Source organism: Podarcis liolepis, assembly GCF_965112155.1.
Source record: "Podarcis liolepis genome assembly, chromosome: 10".
In the NCBI taxonomy this organism is placed as follows: domain Eukaryota; kingdom Metazoa; phylum Chordata; class Lepidosauria; order Squamata; family Lacertidae; genus Podarcis; species Podarcis liolepis.
In genome coordinates, this window is record NC_139562.1 from 21257813 (window position 1) to 21271106 (window position 13294).

The following is a 13294-nucleotide window of genomic DNA, read 5'->3' on the forward strand; positions in this document are numbered from 1 at the left end:
AAGGTCTCGAAAGCAGCTCGATGCTCTCAGGGTTTGCTCTGAAGTAACACCCCCCCCCCCAGATTTCAACAGGGCTTGCTCCCCTAAGTATACGTGCAGGTCCTACCTAGAACTAGGTCCCATTGAGTTCAGCAAGGCAGCTTTAGGCTGCAACCCTGTGCACGCCAGTAGCTCAGACCTAACCATGCCTGCTCAGAAGTAGGGCCTGTTGAGTTCAGTGGGGTTTACTCTCGGGAAAGTGGGGTTAGGATTACAGCCGTACTCTGACACTCAGTGGGACAGACTTTTGAGTAGACATGCTGTGACAGGACAAGGCTGCTGAGGTGTAATCACGCTGTTGAATTACCGTAATAGCTCTTCAGATCGTAGAACAAATGCCAAAACTTCAAGGAAAATAGGAGGTGGGAATATTTTCTTAACATTTCTGCTCCTGTTACCCTCTTTAGTAGAGGTGCATTTAGTTTCTTCTTTTGCCTGAGTCTGGAATTTCCTCCTAAGGAGACACAGTTGGCACCAGGTAGAGTTCCCTCTGTTCTTCCAGGCATTTTAACATTTTCCATTTTGGGAAGATTGCTGTTGGTTCTAGTTTATTCTTTAGTTGTTTGGGCTTTGATTTGTTTTTATCTCTCCTTTTTTGGCTGATTTTAAATTGTACCTGTGTTTTGCATGAATTAGTTCTTATTCAAGCTTTGTCTGATTTTTTTTTCCTCATGAAGGGCAGTCAGCAAATATTTTTAAAGTCCAGGGTTCAAATACCCACTCAGGCATGAAGCTCACTGGATGACCTTGGACCAATCAGCATCTTTCAGCTTAGCCTACCTCACTGGATTAGTGTGAGGATAAAATGGGGAGCGGGATGTATGCCATTGTCAGCTTGTTGGAGGAAAGGTAAGATATCAATGTAATAAAATAATTCCTGTGTTCACTTACTTGGGTTTAAGTCTCATTGAAATCAACAGGACCCTGCTTTTCATCCAAACAGGCTCCCTGTATCTTAACAGGTCAGTACCAAACAAAAAAAGTTTACAGTCTTAACAGGCATGACACAAAAGGAATAAGGGTTGGAGAGGGAGGAGGCACATGAGTCGGTTGATAATATTGCTATAATTTATTGTGTGCATGTAGTACATTTGTTACCATTGGACAGGACAGCCTCTGCTCACAGAAGCCTTCAAGTACTTTGCTGATTTATAAATTTATATATTGCAACACCCAAGCAGTGTGCATAAAAGCAAAAAAATTCAACAATTTTCAATAATGTTTCATTTAAACTGAGATGGAAACAAAACTATATAGCACAAAGAAAGCTGAACAGCACTGAAAATTACGTGCCAGTCTAGGAAATATTTGGTATACATAAATGTTTCTAAGCGGCAATTAAAGGTGAATACTGTCTCCGCCTTACAAATTGCTTAAGGGCATTCCATAGGTTGGTGCTGTCACCAAGAAGGTCTGCTTCCCTGTTGTCAACAAGTGACAATCAATCGGCAGAGTCTCCTTGAAACATCTACCAGGGATCTGCTAGCTGGTTTACTACATACGGTATTGGTGTTGTATAGAAGGTGGGTTATCTCTAGGATGTATAACCTCTGTACAGTGTCTTCTAAGTAACAGTGGTAGGAAACAAAATGTTTTATGAGTAGGTGAACGAAGGAAAGTTTCTGGGGGAGTGCCAGCAAAGAACTTAAAGCTAGGGCAGCAGGAATTGGAGCCAAGTTTAGTCATCAGAGTATAATAAGAGCCTTGCTGGATCAGTCTACTGGTCCATCTATTCTATTCCTCCATTCTAATCTTACAGTGGCCATCCAGATGCTTATGGGAAGTCAGAGTTGCATAGTGCTGAACATTTCCCCCCACCTTTCGGTCTTTTGTGGCATCATTTTTAACAGTTTGTAGCAGCAAACAGTGGGGCGTCACTTTCATTTAAGTGGTGCTGTTCCATGACAACCAAAAAAAGTATACTTTCCACCTTCCAAGAAAAGTAAAATGAAAGTATTAGATTTTAAATACTATTGAAGCTGTGCGACCTATTATGAATCTCAAAAATTAATACAGTTCGGTACAGCTGCATGATTATGAAAAGGCACCATTAATATAGAGAGACCTGCCAGCGATGCCTCATTAATGGAAGGTAAGCATGTTAGAGGATCCTTGGGTTTTATTTCAGTGACTTTCTCCTTTCGCCTTTGTACTGCTGAACCTTGAAAATGTAAAGAGCTTCAAGAATTTTTGAAACAAAAACTCCTGACAGGGGTTAAGTGCTCATTAAAATTAATAGGACTAGCAAAGGAGGTTGCTTCCAAGAAAACAAAAATCTGGGAACATTTTGGCCTGAATAATGACTGATTTCACTAGTAAATGGAGAGGTGAGCAATACAATATTTTTCTGCAGTCTTACCCCTTTTTCGCTTAAGATTTTTTTTTTTTTTTAAGGTATGAGGCATAACCTCTCAAAAATGGTTAATGTTTGAGTCTGGCACCCTGATCCTATATATTTGTATATGCTTATCAACCTACAAATATCCCAGAGGCATTGGAATAATACTGATTATTTTTTTAAAAAATAAAAAAAATAACATGCCACTTTCCCCCTTGATGTAGGATCACCCAAAGCGGCTTACAAATATAGAAGCAAACAGAGACCCAATAGCCAAAATGCAAAAGATCAAAGAGCCATGCAAACACGGTGAAGTATCATTGATACATAAAAGTGGCAATAGAATCAAAACCGAGCTTAAAAGGGGGGTATTTTCAGTTTCCAGCACATCTCCCATTGCTAGGAGGTCAGAACACTCAAGACATAGGAGGTAGTGCTCCTTCCCTGATTTCTAATGTTTCCCTTCAATGGTGCTTTGCAAGCAGAGGTGACTTGTGCAAGGAGGAGGCACAACCAATTTTTCCATGGGCCTAAGCAACTTCAAGCATCTTGATAGGCCTGATTTGGGCTGCGGAGGACACTAGGATTGCATTTAGCCCCTAGAGCCCTCTGGCCTTATATAACTTCCTGTTGTCCTAACCCATCACATAAATCAGGACAAAACCTCCTGATGATAGATCCTGTTATCTACGCAAGAGCTATGCTTTCTTTCTAAATGCCTTACATCCAAGAGTTCTAACCACAGAGGGCCTTCTCGGTGGCTGCACTCCTGTTATGAAACACCCTTCCAACAGGGATCCTTTTAGCATCTACAACACTGCCTTTAGCAGTAGGTAAACACTCCTGTTCAACCAAGCTTTCTGATTATTCTGTTCTGCATTACTTAGAGGGAATATCTGTTAGCGTAGTTTGCTTATGCTGGAACAGCTTTTTGTGTTGCTTCTATTGCTCTATTTGAGACATTGTTCCTAATCTGATGATGGTCATTCTTGTTTTTGTTTGAAAATGGTTTTTCTTTGCATGAGCTGCCTTGAATACGACTGTGTATCAGAAAGACAGCACAAACATACTGTCCAGTGGATAGGAAATATTTGTTTTATTTAGCAAAATGTTATACTGCATAATTAAAAAGAACCCGCTCAGTGATTTGCATAAAATAATCTAGAACTTTCATAAGAATTTGCCAATAAAATCAACAGTTCTAAAAACAATGAAATGGAATATAATTACTGGTCTGGGTACAGGGTTGTCTAACAAAACTTTTTAGCAAGCATCAAACACAATGCAGCTAAGGTGCCTGTCTAATTTTAATATTGCTATGTTTGCAGTGCAGTTGATAAGCGCCAGGGCAATCTCAACTTGGATGCTGCTGAATAGCTCTGACTCAAATCCAGTGTGCACTTTCATACCATTACTGACTTTGACTGTGCTGACAGCGGCAAAATCTTTTGCCAGTGAGCAAACGGGGCTTGTCCACTTGCAAAATTGAGACAGGAAGTAGCAGATGTATTTCTTCTGAGTAGGATCTGTCAAAAACTGTACAAGATATCTGAATCTGTTTCACTTCTGATTTTTGTAAGCTGCTCTGGATTTTTTTTGAGCTAAAAAGCAAGGTAAAAAAATCTTCCAAATAAAGAAGGGAGCAATCATGACTCCCACCCACCCAGCCCAGTGGGGCTTTATTTAGTACAGGGGTGACTTCCACATCTGCAGCTTGGCCAGAGATGGTAGCCAGGTGGGTAGGAAGTTTCATCAGGCCCAGTGCCATTAAGGAATGGAAGTGAGCTCAGTTTTGGATCCAACCCCTAAAAATCATGTAAATTCACAACTAAATAACTTGGCTACATTGTTATTTGCATCTTTCGTTGGGCTGTACTTACATGCTTTCATTAAAAAAAAAAAATCCCATAGAAAGATTGTCTTTAAAATATTCCCAAATAGCAACCTTCCCCAACCTGATGTCTGCCAGATGTTGTTGGACTGCATCCCTCATCAGCCCTAGTCACTATGACCCATGGTCAGGGATGATGAAACTTGTAGTCCAAATTGTTGGGAAGGCTGTTAGTGGCAGGTCTTTGGAGCAGGGAAATGCAGCAGGGTTGACTTCCCACATTTTGAAGTAATACACATTTGAGAGAGCTCTCCCCCCATTATATTTAGAGGGTTGTATGCAATATTAGTCAAGAGTAGACATATTGAAGCTAATGCATATGGCTAACGTAGATCCATTCACTTCAGTGGGTCTACCTCTGCGTAGTAGGTAGCTGGATACAAACCGGAGTCTACAGTTGTCTAACTGCACATCTGTGTCATCCCTACAACTTGTAATACGTCCTGTAAGGTTATTATACATTTTGTGAAGAATTTTCTTTTCTGTCCAGAAACTACTGCTGATTACTTTCACTGACTTCTATTGTGTGTGTGTGTGTGTGAGAGAGAGAGAGAGAGAGAAGCAGTTTCTCTCTCCACACAGTTCATAAATTTATAAACCCTCTTTCTTGTCCCTCCTTTGTCATCTTTGTTTTGTTTCATTAATCCATTTGTCACACTTAACTGTCATGACTAATAGCCCTTGATAGACCTATCCGCCATGACTTTTTCTAATCCTTTTTTGTACTAGTGAAGACAGATGCAATATTTAAGGAGCGGTCACAGCGAATTCTTCACCCTTGCATGAGACCCTCTGCAAAATTTGCATAAGAAGCATATGTGCCAGTACAATGGTTCAGCCACTGGGTTTAACCCGCACCCCTTGCTTCAGTCAGGCACGTGAAGATTTATTCATTTATACTCTCATCCTTCATCTTAGTAAAGAACAAACCCACAAAGGTTTTAAAAAGATGCTCTTGGGGATTGTAGATGATGTAATGAAATAGCCAACCAGTGCCCTTCATAGCCAGCTCTTCTTTGGTTAAGAATGAATCATGCTGCCAATTTGTGGAACACATTTTCTAGAGCTCATGCTGGGAGAAAAAGAAGATAGTACCTTTGTATTGAATACTGTAATCATGGAGTAAATTTTGAAGTACAAGAACTCATCATTGTAGCCCCTAAAGTCCTTAGCCATGCCCAAAAGTCCAAAAATTCAGGCAGATGCGCTGATCCATTAAAACACACATAAACAGAGCAGCAGTATACAGCATTATACCCAGTTTAATTAGATTCATTGTCTGTGCTTTTGTTCATCAATTATTGGGGAGTAAGCTCCATTGAACTCAGTGCTTCTTCTGACTGTACAAGTTTGAGATGTACAACAGGTGGAAGGTTAACAAAAGCTCTTCAGCCTGCTGAATTGCCACCTTTAGTTTTCCGTTAGAAGTGCAAACAGGCTTGCAAAAAAACAACTAGGCTTGCAAAAACAACATTTAAACTACTAGTTTGAAGTAGGAACACTATGAAAGAAAAGGAGAGAAGAATCTAGCCCATGCTTGATTGCTTTTCCTCTCGTTCTCTGACTTTCTTGATGCTGAAAGTGTAAATCTCACCAGATCTTCCTCAAGTGCTTGTGTGTTTTTGTGTGTGTTTCCCTCTCTCAAATATGACTTGGCTGGAATGTAGTGTTGCACAAAGGTACAAAAGTTGCTCTGCCACTTTTGCTTCTGGCCCTGTCCACTACTGGTGCGTGGCACCTGGAAGGTCATCCAGGAAAAAATGTGGCCCTCAGGCTGAAATAGTTTCCCCACGACTAGTGTAGGCAATATTGGGTCAAACACAAAAATAGCTTGACCTGGCATAAGGCAGCTTCCTGTGTTCCTTTGCTGCTGCCCCTGAGGAAAGCCCAGCTCCTATACTCTCCACATGTGCAGAGTGGCTGTCTACATTTCTGCATTGATAACATATTTCATTTCAGCATTGGACTCTTGTTAGATTGCTGTGTTTTGTTTAATCTAGCACAGTTTTTTTTAAAAAAAATTCAGGGTGATGTTTTCTCCCAAACCTCCATATTCTCTCATATATATATTCAGAAACTGCTTCTGTTCACATGTGCCACAGGTCTTACATAACCCAGACAGGCGGTGGGAGCAAGTGCGTTGCTGTGACATTTATTACACTGAGCACGAGGCTTCTATTCTGGTCCCCCTCAATACCAGGTGCCACTCTAGGTGGCAGGTGGTAGGTTTTAATCAGCGGCTTTGCATTGCTTCATATGTTAGCCTTGTTATTTTTATCTCTTTTTGGGGTATGTTTTTGCTCTATTCCTTATTTGAGCAGCTTCTAAATTACTTGATAATTAATGCGGCAACTCGTTGCTTCCCCTGAATGCAGAGCCCGAGCCGGTGCAATCCTTTCAGTGACAGCTATTTATACATATATGTGTGGCATGGGCTGTGTTTTCCTCCCCCATGTTTCAAAGCAGGGTACATCTCACTCCACCCCCAGTGTGTGCATCTTGGTTTCCCTAATATGCTTTGTGCAGCTTCCTGCATTGTGTCTGATGAGAAGCTCGACTCGGATCCAGATGGGGGGAGTGTTGCATTGCTCTGCTCTTGCTCCTTTCCCTGCGAAAGCCTTGCTATGCTGCAGCCAGATATCGCAGCCTTAATTACACCCGCTGTGCCTCCCAAATAATGTGAATTCATGTGGGGCGGCAATGTGAAGAGGTGCCTTACTGTGATTGCTAATGACTTCGGCTGCTGGTCAGTTGCATAGCTGCCCTCCTTTCACTTATGAGATTTGCTGCTGCAGCAGTTTAGCTCGCCAGTCTCCCCGGGACTGCAATTTATCCTGATGAGGAGCTTGCCTTTTCTGTATGGAAACAACAGTTAAGGCTCATCTTCACTGAAATCATAAGGGTAGGTCTCTGTATAATCTTATAGACCCTGCAGATTCTTGAAAAGGATTGAAGAGCTCAACGGACTAACTACACAGTAAATATTTTTCAAATAATAATAAAAAGCATTGCCACTGGAGTCAGATGACCATTGTCTTTGCAGTGATTTTACAGAATGTAAAGGTTGTGCAGAAACAAGCACACAGGCAAGTTCCACACTTGTGACATCAGTCCAGCATTCTGAAATCCAAACTAGTACAGTATATTAACTGACAAGGCCATATGGTTCTGGCCCAAGAGCAACTGGTTTCAGCCAGCATGTCTGGCAATGAGGGCTGATGGGACATGGAGTTCAGCAATATCTTATACCCTGTCTTATACTGAATCCTTAGTCAATAGAACCCACCACTGTTAGATCCCAAGACTACATAGAGATGGATGCTGGGAGTTCTATACATCTTCCATGCAAAGTTCCTGGTTGAGAGCATCCAACAAATGATCCTGGGTGACCTCTTCACAATCTATTGTTTCTGTAGAACAAAGTGTCTGGGTGTCCAGAGTGAATGAAAGAAAAAATACACAGATTTTAGCAGACTGCATGGTGAAGCAGTTATCGAATAGTTGTGCTGGGGAGATAAGTCACTTTTCAACGGAATGAGATAAGCAATTCCCAAACACACACACACACACACACACACACACGCTACTAGCTTAATTGCGGAAAGGTAGTCAGAGAATCTGGGCTGCTTGCAGGAGCCTGGAGGGAATGTGAAGAGGAACCACCACAACATTGTCCTAGAAGTGACAAGCAGCAGCCGCAATAACAACTCCAGGGACTCCTGAGATAACTTGAAAATACAAAGTGCACAAGCTTGTGTTTGCAAACCTGTGGTTCGTTCGTTCATTAGGAAGCAAGGGTTGTCTGTGGCTCCTTGTCGGGTGTTGGTTTGTAAGCAAAGCTGGCTTTGCTAGTGCATGATGTGATGGGTAAAAAGGAATTTAAACGAGGTAGACTGGCAAGAAAAGGAAGCACAGCTAGAGCATCTGCCATGTCAAACAAAACGGCTATAGCCTTGAGTTGGCCGCCATAGGCTGGCCCCAATTGCACATCACTTTAGACCAGCCTTTCTCAACCTGTGGGTCCCCAGATTTTGTTGAACTACAACTCCCATCACCCCTAGCTAGCAAGGCCAGAGCTCAGGGATGATGGGAGTTGTAGACCAACAACATCTGGGGACCCACAGGTTGAGAACCGCTGCTTTAGACCATCATTAAAGCTTAACTATGGTTTAAAGAGCACACATGCTGGTGCATGAGACTCAAACTCTGGACACTTGTCCTTTTCCTGCTCCTGCCACACACTGCCAGGAGCTAAGCAATGGTTTGGCTTAGTGCAGGTTAGAGTTCAGCTAACATCCCAAGTCAGGTTTGCAAGCTACGGTGGTACCTTGCTTCTAGAACTTAATCCATTTGGGAGTCCCAAAACTGTTTGAAAACCAAGGCGTGGCTTCCGATTGGCTGCACGAGCTTCCTGCACTCAAGTGGAAGCGACATTGAACATTCGGCTTTTGAAAAACATCCACAAGCCAAAGCGCTTATTTCTGGGTTTGCGGTGTTCGGGAGCTGATTTGTTTGGCAACTGAGCCGTTCGAGAACCAAGGTATGACTGTACTGCAGAAAGGTAGAATTCACATTTCTGCCTCTGCCCCACCCAGAAGAGCCTGCTGGATCTGGCCAATGGCCCATCTAGTCCACCATCCTGTTCTCACCGTGGCCAACCAGATGCCGGGAGGAAACCCACAAGCTAGACCCAAGCACAAGAGCACTCCCCACTCCATGGGTTTCAGAGCATAGCCATCATGGCTAGCAGCCATTGATAGCCTCATCCTCCGTGTGCCTCCCGGAAGGCACGGAAAGGAACCTATTAAGTGTTTCTCATCCCTGCACGGTTGGGGCAAGGACAAAGTTTTGCCTTGCTGCGGTGCTTGAAAGAACACAGGGCCTCTTTTTGCGTCCTGTCAGCTTATAAAGCCAAAAGGGAGCCCCTGATCAGGTCATTTATCTTTCTTAACTTTTTTTCTAAGCCTTGAAAATTGTCAAATAGGGGAATGTCTCTTTTGATCAGAGTGCATGATACCTTCTTACTGTTAATCATTGCTATCTCCTTCCTCCTCCTGCCAAGCAAATTGGTATCCAATGCTACTTTCCCATACCTGTAATGATTTATTCATGCCATGTTTTAATTTCTCAGCAGAGCCAGGGATATTGATTGCTCAGCATGGTGACAAGGGGGAGGAATCCATATTCATTCTGGGGGGGGGGAGTATTTAAAGAATTCGTTGCTGCAAGAAAATAGCTAATGCTACTTCATCGTTGCTTCGGTGTTTACATCCTTTGAAGTGAATGTCACCATTCTGATAAGTTTCTTTTATTGCTGTTTTTTAATGGCTTTCAGCTGTCCCTTGATAACCCCCACACTTCTAGGACTTTATGCTGTGCTTACATTGAAAAATAATTCTGATGTCCCAGGTGGATACATTTCTTAGCTGGTCTGGGGCTAGGTACATCTACAATCCATTCTAGATCATGTTTTTGATAGCATGAGGCAGTGTGTAAGGAGCTACTGGCTCTGCAAACGACCCCACCATGTGGTGGACAGTTGCATTGCAGGTGGCAACTTCTGAATAAAGTACTGTACAGTTATGTCCTGGACAAGAAAGAGTATAAAAGACTTCCTGTTCCAGCTGAGCTCTGCTTGAGGTCTACCTGAGTTCTAGGAAATTTCCCGAAAGCTTAGTCAATGTTGTTGTTGTTTTTTGGTCCTGATCCGTTCCTCACTCCTGTCTCACTGTTTATGTCAGAGGTCAGCAAACTTTCAGCAGGGAGCCAGTCCACTGTCCTTCAGACCTTGTGGGGGGCTGGACTATATTTTTTTTGTGGTGGTGGTGAGGAAATGAATGAATTCCTATGCCCCACAAATAACCCAGAGATGCATTTTAAATAAAAGCACATATTCTACTCATGTAAAAACACCAGGCAGGCCCCCCAAAAGCCCAGAAATGCATTTTCAATAAAAGGACATATTCTACTTGTGTAAAAACACGCTGATTCCTGGACTATCTGCAGGCTGGATTTAGAAGGTGATTGGGCTGGATCTGGCCCCTGGGCCTTAGTTTGCCCACCCATGGTTTATATTCTTTTTCTATCTTGCTCTTTGTTCCTGGTTGGGCCTACAAGTCTTGGTGCCTGTCTCAGCTCAGATCACTGTTCATGGCTCAGTCCTGACATACAAGGTGAACATAGGACAGGGGTCTAGATTCAGGTAGGTATCCGTGTTGGTCTGACGCAGTCGAAATAAATAAAGTTTTAAAAAAATTGTCCAGTAGCACCTTAGAGACCAACTAAGTTTCTTCTGGGTATAAGCTTTCATGTGCATGCACACTTCTTCAGATACACTGAAACAGAAGTCACCAGACCCTTATATATAGTGGGAGGGTGGGGTGGGTTTTTTCTCAGAAGGCTAGTAGGATATGGGTGATTGACTCAATGGGTATGGTAAACCTGTTGACGACTGTTAACAACTGCAGTTAGTCCTGCAGGAAAAAGCAAGCAGTATGCAGATGGCCAAAAATATCTTTAGCATAGGACAGGGGTGACTCACCTGCACCCTGTGGTCAGTATCCAGCCCCTTGGAGGTTTTTTGTAGCACATATTTTAAAGTCATTTTAACTGTTCTCATAGGTGCAATGATACTTTGATTCCAAAAGGTTTTTGGGTGTCGCTGAATGTGTCCAGGTTTTTTTTAAAAAACTCTCTCTCTCTCTCTCTCTCTCTCTCTGGAATATAATATGACCACTCGCAGGGAAGCCATGCTGAGATTCTGTAATGCCAAAAAGTTTTTGTTCTTAAAAAACCCCACAGTAATAAAAAATACATATTTTACTTTACCATTCCCATGGATACACCTGTCATTGACAAGGTCAGGCAAGAATGTGCTGCCAACAAGCACACCTCTGTGGACATGCCTATCACCAGATGTGCAAGGTTCACCTGAAAGAGTTTCAGGAGAATGGTTAGCTTGAAAGGGAGCTGTTAACCCAGCAGAACTGCAGCGGAGACTGAGACTTTTATAGTTAGTTCCTCACTTACCAGGTTTTCTGCCGGGTTATTTTGAGGGACAAAACTAGGGCTTTGCAAGGGGAAAGGCCCACTGCATTATCCCTACAGGTCCCCATCTCCTAGTGCTGCAGCAGAGATGTTTCAAGACTGGTGCTGTTGAAAATGTAGATCAGCCCTGAAGGCTACAGAAGTCATCCAGACGTCCTCTTGTGTTAACCTCCCGTTGAATATTTTGTGTTCATATACATATCTTACTGCATATCCTTTAACCAATATGTCTCACTGCATGTCTTCTGTCTTTTGCCTTTCTCGAACACGCTGGCGCTCATCCCAGTTAATTTTTAAAGAGTTGCTCTCAAAATATTGGAGACAGATGCTGCTCCGAGTCGAAAATGATTTGCTCTTGATTTTAATAAGTTCTTAAGAGCACACCAATTGTCAGATGCCCAGTTTCTGAGCATGTACTTAGCGTTGTGCTTGCCACGAGGTACCTTTCCCACTGGAAACTGCAGTGCTGTGTCAAACTCAATACAGTTTCTCAGCAGAGACAAAGGTAAATGTCAAATTTCACTTGTCGCCATGGTTTGACACCTGCCTCAATCTCTGCAAGGAATGTGCCAATCATCTTTACCCCTTTCCGGTTTGTTTCATTGGAAGGTGTTAACTCTGGTCAACCATTTGTCTGCGTGCATGAGCTGATTCTGTGAAAGGGGTGTGTGTGTGTTGTGTCAAGTGAAGAGGTGACCTCTTCTCTGGCCTTGTTTAGCTAACAGCTAAAGATGTTTTCTTTCAAAGGGTACAGATGACTAGGAGATGCTTGCTCAATAAGCATTGCTGGCTGGTGGCCCATAGATAGTTTTACGTCTTACCTCCTGGGTTGGGGGAAATGTGAAGGAGAGAGAAGTTTTTGCAGCTGACTGAGGGCATCTAAGGGAACACTTTCCTCTGGGGAAAACCTAATGTTTCTCTTAAGATGAGCAGTGCCTACATATTGGCCTGCTTTCCCATTCTCATTCTCTCTCTCTCTCTCTCTCTCACACACACACACACACACACACACATGCAAGGAGATGGGGAAGAAATATGATTTTGTTTGCATTTTAATGGAAAACTACCCAATCCACACTGCTCAAACCAATATGTGAAAGAAGCACAGCTATCCTTGCAATTTGTACTTCCCCCATATTTAGTAGTGCAGTTCCACAGCCCAAGCAGTGTGTATAAGAATGCATATATTAGGGACATGAGTGCACAAAAATGCATATGTTGGTGCAAATGGCAAATATGCATTTAAACGAGGGGAAACCACTTGCAGAAATATGTAACTCAATCAAGCCTGTGTACAACGATGTGCCTGTTGAAGAAATTCACAGTAGAATACTGTACTGATGAACTTTAAATAGCAACACCCGAAACCCCTCAACTTTCTGCAGAAGTGTGGAGAAACTGAAACGGACATATTTGTCCTTCCTTAGCGATACAGCTGTGGTTCTCCAACCTCACAAAGGAAACTGAAAAGAGGCTGTTCCTGGATTTTCCTACCGCTCAAGAAAGTGGGCAGCTCCTAACTAGAGAAGAAGTAGGACACTCACCCTGCCGCTCATTAAAGTGGGAGAGGGAATAAAAGTGAAGAGGATGGTTCTGTGACTGATAGAAAACTGAAATTTCATACACATCTCACAAAACATACCTGGATTACTTTATTTATTTAAATAAAGCTTTGAAAGATTGATATTTATATCTCTCTTGCTTGAAATGTGCAAAACCCTTTCACATATAATATATCCTCATGTCTAAGGTAGAGCAGAGTGGTTCCACTGCCCCCACCCCTTGAGGGGTATTTAAGCACTCCCATGTGAGTGGGATCCCTGTGTGATCAAGGTGTCATCATATGTATCCTCCAGACTTCCATGGTGAACCTGCAGGTGCCAAGGTGCTGTACTAGTATTAGCAAACAAGGCCCTAAATGGCCTGGGACTGAAGTTCCACAAAGAGCACTGTGGCATTTGCCCTCCTAGGTGGGTCAT

The 13294-nt window shown here is 42.7% G+C and overlaps 1 long non-coding RNA gene across 2 annotated transcripts; it reads left to right on the forward strand.

The window, feature by feature from the left end:
- The first annotated feature begins 8 nt into the window (after positions 1-8).
- LOC310687240 lies at positions 9-12996 on the forward strand. Of its 2 annotated transcripts, none has more exons than XR_014516319.1 (2): positions 9-2131; positions 12743-12996. It is a non-coding gene; the product is annotated as an uncharacterized lncRNA (long non-coding RNA). The 2 variants fall into 2 exon arrangements; XR_014516320.1 differs by having other exon boundaries at positions 9-888.
- Positions 12997-13294: the final 298 nt, after the last annotated feature.